This window comes from Mustela lutreola, chromosome 10 (genome assembly GCF_030435805.1).
Source record: "Mustela lutreola isolate mMusLut2 chromosome 10, mMusLut2.pri, whole genome shotgun sequence".
In the NCBI taxonomy this organism is placed as follows: Eukaryota; Metazoa; Chordata; class Mammalia; order Carnivora; family Mustelidae; genus Mustela; species Mustela lutreola.
Window position 1 is genome coordinate 12,554,842 of NC_081299.1, and position 6,988 is coordinate 12,561,829.

Here is a 6,988-nt window from a genome sequence, read left to right on the forward strand (position 1 = left end):
CTCTCCATGGACACTTCATGTCTGGTTTTGTTCCTCACTGTGTTTGCAGGGCTCCCTATGGGCTCTGGCATTTACTGGTGGGATGAATGAATGAGTAAGTCATTGACTCAATCAATAAACTCTCCACTGGGAGAGATTCCATGTATCTGTCCAAGACCCAGATCAAAGGCTCTTCCTCTCCCAAACTTTGCCTATTGCCCAGGCAGCAAGTGGCCACTCCTTGGGTTCCCATCATGCCTTGAATCCCTCATCCCAACCCCCTCCACCTTGTGCCCATTGACCTTCTGTAGGATGGTGATTAGGAGCTTGGGCTCTGGAGCTATACCGCTGGTTCACATCCTCACTCCATCTCCTGAGGGCTGGGACCCTGGTGAATTAGCTTAACTTCTCTGTACCTCAGTTTCCCCATCTGTAAACTGGGGCCAATAATAGTTGTGCTGTAAAGATTAAAGATGCGTATACATGGAGGCATTTAGGATGATGCCAGACACATAGTAAGTGATCGGTAAATGCTGGCCATTTCCTGAATCCTCTCACTAATCCCCCTGTGCTGTAATTACCTACTTACTTTGTGAACTTGAACTTCTCAAGAGCGAGCACTTCCAGCGTCCTGTCTCCTGGTACACGGCAGGCTGTATATCCTGATTCACTCAGTGGGTCATCTGGCCTCAGGGGGATAGAGCACAGCCTTGAACTCTGAGATGAGCTTATGACCTTCTACCTCCCCGCTGCCGTTCTCCAGCACTCTGGTGTGGTAAAGACCCCTCGCTTGGTCCCTGGAGACCTGTGGAGGACTCTGGGCCCCACGTTCCTCCCTCCCAGCCCCTCATTAATCTTGATTAGGAAGTCCTTGCACTGGAGTTAATTTTCTTGTAGATGCATATCAGTCATGTAGTGGGGAACCTCTCCTGAGCTAATGAGGAATCATAGTCTTGCCATGTTATTACTTAGGTAATTAGTACACAGACTTCTTTGGTGGCAGTGGATGGGGAGAAGGTCAGGAGAGGTATTGGGAGAAAGGGAGAAAGTTGGAGTCTCCGGGGGACTGGGTGTGGGTGGCGAGTCTCCCAGGAGGTGGGGGAAACACTGGGCTCCTGGTCTGTCCTGGAGGTGAGGCCAGGGCAGGGAGAGAGAGTGTTCCCACCTTGAGCTCAGTGCCCCACGTGGAGGTGCCCCCACACCACTCCCACCTCACCTGGCCCAGGTGGTGAGAGCGTCTGATGTGCAGATCCCATGTCCTGGTGGGAAAGCAGAGGCCAGTGGGGGGGATCCTGAGGGCCCTGGTGACCATTCCATGCAAGCAAGGAGGGCTGCCGAGCCCGACTAGGAGACCAGAGCACAGGAGAGGCTGTAAGCACCGCAGCTGCTTTGCCTGGGCATTTTGTTCTACCGCTCAAGATTCGAATTAGAAAGAAAGGCACACCCTGTCTCCCTCTTCCCCACCTCCCAACCAGAAGTAGTCTCCTCCTGCCCTTGCCATAGACTACCATAGGATCGCAGGCTTAACTTCTCCAAAGAGAGACGGGGCCCCACTAGGTAGGGAAAGTTACTCTGAGCAGAGAGGGAAAATGTTCTCTCTGCCTCTCTGGTGAGCAGGTTTTCCCCTCCTCCTCCTCTTCCTCCTTCTCCTTCTGCTTCTAAGATTTTATTTATTTATTTGAGAGAGAGAGAGAGCCCACAAGCAGAGGGAGAGGGAGAAGCAGACTCCCCGCTGAGCAGGGAGCCCGAGACAGTGCTTGATCCCAGGACCCTGGGATCATCCTGGGGTCATGACTTCAGAGGAAGGCAGACCCTTAACCGACTGAGTCCCCCAGGCACCCCTCAAGTTTTCTTCTTTATTCAACAAAATTGGATTAGGTGTCCACAAATGCTGGCATCTGGGACTATGTTTGAGGGGCCCAGCGGGGAGGTCAGAGAGACCCCTGTGTGTCTCCCAAGCGTGGTTCACTCTGGAGGGCACGCTGGTCACACTGGTCATGCTGGTCTCACTGTCCCACCAGGGACAGAAAGAGGCCCACATTTGGGGGCTTGTGACATCTAGGACAGTATCAGATCCCAGAGGGGTGAGGACCAGAAAGCTGTACAGAGCAGCAGGTCAGACAGGCCGTGGCTACTGGCCACCCGACGACGCAGCTCTGTCTCTGGGCCTCACCTGCAGGCAGGCTGTGTCATGACTGAACAAGACCACGCATGTGTACAACAGAGGCCTGGCACGCCGTGGATGTCCAGGACTTGCAGGACCCAGAAGAGATCCAAGGAGTAAAGCTGAGGCCATCTCAGGAAACGAGGCAGATCAGGCTGCAAGGAGTCAACGCAATGAAAGTCTAAAAAATACAGCCAGAGGTAGGATGGGGTAAGACAGTTCTGGAAGGTTCTGGCTGGAGGGTAGGGGGTGCACTGGCCAACTTAAAGGCGAGTGCAGGGTGAGTCGGGAGAACCATCTTCCCAGCTGGATGGCAGTGCCTACAAGGTGAAGAGTGTGCCTCCTCCCTCAGATCAGGCGCTCTCCAGGGAACGGATTGGGCCTCCCTTGTCCATTTGGGGACAGACTTGAGCCAACTGCTTCTGTTTGAATCCTTTTCCTTCCTTCCTTTCTTTCTTTCTTTCTTTCCTTCCTTCCTTCCTTCAGAAAGGGAGCACATTGACAGTGGGGAGGAGCAGAGGGGCAGAGGGAGAGGGAGAGAGAGAATCTAAAGCAGGCTCCATGCTCAGTGCAGAGCCCAACATAGGGCTCGATCCCAGGACCTGGAGCTGAAATCAAGAGTCAGACGCTCAACAGACTGAGCCACCCAGGCAGCCCGTTGAGTCCTTTTTTCCGACACTTGTTAGCTGTGTGGCCTTGGGTAAGTTACTTCGCCTCTCTAAGCTTCAGTTTCTGTATCTATAAAATGGAGATAAGAGTAGCTTGTGTACCAAAGCCCACATTAAAGGTTTATTAAGAGTTCACTAGTGTCTCAGCTGTCCGCTGCTGCATCACAAACCTCCCCAGAACCACCCCAGAAACAGCAACGTATACTGTCTCCGAAGAATCGGAGGTCGGGGATGCAGGTGTGGCTTAGCCCAGTCCTCAGGCTCAGCGTGTCTCCCAGGTTGCAACTGGCGGAGGTCTCTCGGGCTTGACTGGTGGCGAATGTGGGGCCTCTCCCCAGGTCACTCCTGCAGTGGCCAGTAGGTTCGGGTTCTCTTCGAGCCCCTGAGGAACTGCCACCCTGCTGTGGGCCTCCCTGAGCTCCTCACCACAGGGCCTCTCTGCAGGGCCGCTGCCAGCACAGCAGCTGGTTTCATACACGGAGCCAAGTCAGGGGCCAGAGAGAGAGCCAACAAGACCAAAGTCCCTGTCTTTTGGAGCCTCATCTCAGAAGTGACATCGCACTGTTGCCTGTTGGGTGGTTCACTAGAAGCCGGTCACCAGGCCCCCTCCAAGCTCAAGGGGGGATGGCACTGGTGTGGACATCAGGAGGCAGTCACTGCAGGGGACGGGGGGGGAGGGGTCACACCCAGACGGTGTGGGAAAGGTCCCGGGGATGGGGAAGTTCCTGGTTCCTTCCTTTGCTGCTGCATCCCCAGCTCCCAGAAAAATGCCTGGTGCGACCTTCGTCCCCTGTATCAGAGGGGGGGCTCCCTCCGTCCTCACAGACAGGATTCTGTGGCCAGAGCCCAGAAGAATCCCCACAGGAGAGACTTGCCCTGCAGAGAAGCCTCTGGTCGCATGGTAGCATCTTGCTCTGACCTCCCACTCTGAGGGGAGACAGATTCCATCCAGAAGGAGATGTGCGAAAATTGGATTTGCTGCCAGGGTCAAGCTCTATCCGGGCTGTCACCTGCTTTTTGAAACAGAGTGTGTCTCCAAGTGACGCCTCCCCCTGGGGTCCTCCCTACTGGAAGGAGAGCCCTGGGCCGCGTCCTGGGCCCCACCCTGGCCTGGCCACCTTGTCTCTCCAGAGCCCTGGCGGTGGCCCCCTCCTTCTCACTTTTCACACAGGAGCGTGAGAGCCCTTTCAAAAATGCAAATCTGATCCTACCCTTCTCCTGCTCAGAGCCCGCCCCCTGGCCCCCTGTCACTCTGAAATAAAAAATCTCAACACCTACTGTCCCCAGCCCTGCGTCTGGCAAAGCTCATTTCCTAGAACTCGCTCCAGGCACTGTCTGCTCATTCCTGGAACAAGCAAAGCTCTTCCTCCCTCAAGGCTTTCCTCTGGTTCTATCCTCCGCTTTCTGCAGTGCTGGCTCCTTGCGATACTTCTTGGCCAGCTTAATTGCCACCTCTTCAAGGAAGCCTTCCCTGACTGCACTGTGCTCCCATTATCACCGTTCACATACTCTTGTTTCTTTATGTCCTTGTACAGATTACAACCTATTATAATTTTGGTTTAGTTGCTAGCTTGTTCACTGCCTGTTTGCCCTTTGACTTCAGTTCCAAGAGGGCTGAGAGGATGCCTAGTCCATCATGGCTTTATTCCCTGGACCCAGCATGCTCTGGATAAATGAATTCCTCTACCCAGAGGATTGCAACACTGTCTCAACCGCCATCACTGCCTGCAGGCGTACACTTTCCAAACCACCCTGTACACAGCCACCAGATGAATCGACATAAAGCTGTACTCTGAGCACGCAAACGTCACGTCAGTCGCCCCAGGTGCCCACCGGTGTCCGGGACACTTGGCCTCAGGGTCAAGGTTGGGGCCAGCCGACCATTTTCTAATGTGCCTGCACACATGCTCCGGGCTCGGGCCAACGGAACATCTCCTGCCCTTTTCCGTCTCTGGGCATAGGCTGGGATGTCCCCTCCACCTGGAAAAGCTTTCTCATCTTTGGAGGCAGATGTGTGTACTCATCTGGGCTCAAGCCACCTCTCCTAGGAAGGTGTCCTGGCCACCTCTGTTGGTGCAGAGGGAAGATGCTGGGATTGGGAATCAGGCCTGGATTCATATCCCTGTTCTGCCTCTGGCCAGTGTGTGACCTTGGGCAAGTCCGCCCACATACCTGAATCTGTTCTTAGGGAATGGTCCTGGCTATAGGAGTTGTTGGAGAAAATACATGATCAGAAAGTGCTTGCTACAAAGTAGACACAGAATTGACATGGGGGCCCTTTCCAGGTTTGCTGGTAACGTGGACATGCCTCACACTCAGTTCTTCCTGCAGTGCCCTCGGTAATGGACTTGTCTTCCTCCAACCCCACTGGTCTAGGGGCAACATCTGGACAGGACCAGACCTTCTCCCTCTCCATTCCTTCACCTTGCCCACCAAGGGACTTGTGTGCACCAAGTAGGGTCTACGGACAGTTTGTGGAATGGTCTTGACCTTTCTTCCTTTCTGGATTCTCCTCCTTTACAGAGTAAAGCCACGATGCAACCATATGCTTGTTCACTTACTCATTCCCTGAGCTCCCATCCAGCCGACATGAGAGCCACATTTCACCCCACTGTGGGACCTGCTTTCTAGAAATTTGGAACTTCTGCCATTCATTTGGTCAACACACATCCGCCCACTAAGTTATATGCTTACTAGTGAGTCCAGCAGATCCTTTAGCCTCCAAGATGCTGTTAACTGTTGCCAGGGACACCTCGGTCCCTCTTCCCTGTAGCTCCAAGTTCTCTGGGCACTGTGAGACTCAGGACCCACGCAGGCGGAGGCTTCAAAATTGGCCACGATCCCCTAGAGCCAGTCAGGACATAGGGCACACCCTGCTTCCCAGTGTCCTGCATGCATTCCAGCCTCTCTGACCACCTTCAGAGGGCGCTGGGGGAGCATGGTGGACCACCCGATGGGGCCTCCTTCCTTGAAGAGGAGCCAGCTTGTGACCCAGCAAGTCCACTTCTGGGTATAGATCCCAAAGAACTGAAAGCAGAGTCTTGAAGAGATACTCAGGTTCACAGCAAGATACCCACAATAGCCAGAAGCTGGAAACAACCCCAGGACTCAGCACCAGACAAACGCATGAACAAAAGTGGGTTGATGCACACATCGGGTATGATTCAGCCTTAAAAAGCAAGGAAGTTGTGACACATGCACAACATGGATGATCTTGAGGGCATTACGCTCAGCCATGAAGCAGGTCACCAAAGGACAAATGCCGTCTGATTCCACGTATGCGAGGTAATTAGTGCAGTGGAATTTGTAGCGGGGGAATGGCGGACCCCAGGGTCTGTGGGGTGGGAGGAGAGGGAATTGTTTAAGGGATACAGAGTTTCAGTTTTACAAGATGAAAAAGTTCCAGGCATTGTTTGAGCTAGAATATGAATGTACTTAACGTTATTTCGAAAAATGGGTGGTCAATTTCATGTTATGTGTAATTTACCACAATTTAATTTAATTTTATTTTTTTATTTTTTATTTTTTTTAAGAGAGCTAGAGTGGAGAAGAGAATCCCTTCTAGGAGAGGATACCTGGCCAGGTAAGAATGTCCCTGTGAGATCTACCCTTGGCTTCTGAGCCCCACCTCCTCCTGAAAGTCCTCCAGCTTTCACTCCTACTCCCATAGACAGACGGGCTGACCTCTTCTTTCTGGGTAGCCTGAGTATGGACACACCTCCTTTCCCCTTGGTGCTCCCTAACACTGCTGACTAAGGTTGCTGCCTCCAGCTTTCCTGAAAACAGAAATAAATTAGAAAGGAAATAAAGCGAGAAAAATCAAACTGGAAAGAACAGGTTTCTGATCCAGCAACCGCCAGCCCACTTGTCCAGACTCAAGAGTCCTGCTGGATTCCACAAGGGCCGCCCTCTGACAGTCTCACTTAATTCTTCATTTATAAACCAGCATGGCATTTCCTATCAGTAAGCCATGCCTGGCTGCTCCCCGGAACCCTTCTCACTGCTGTGGCTCCCCTCCTTCTGTAGACCACCACCTGCCTCAGAGGTGTGCCTCTGCTTTCCCCGCAGCGCGTGGGGCTCTTGCTGCTGGCACACTGATGTCGGTGACCATGGGCAACCTCCTTATCCAGTCCAACCTGGCTTCTGGCCGGTAAACTTGGTACTTGCCCTCATGGGC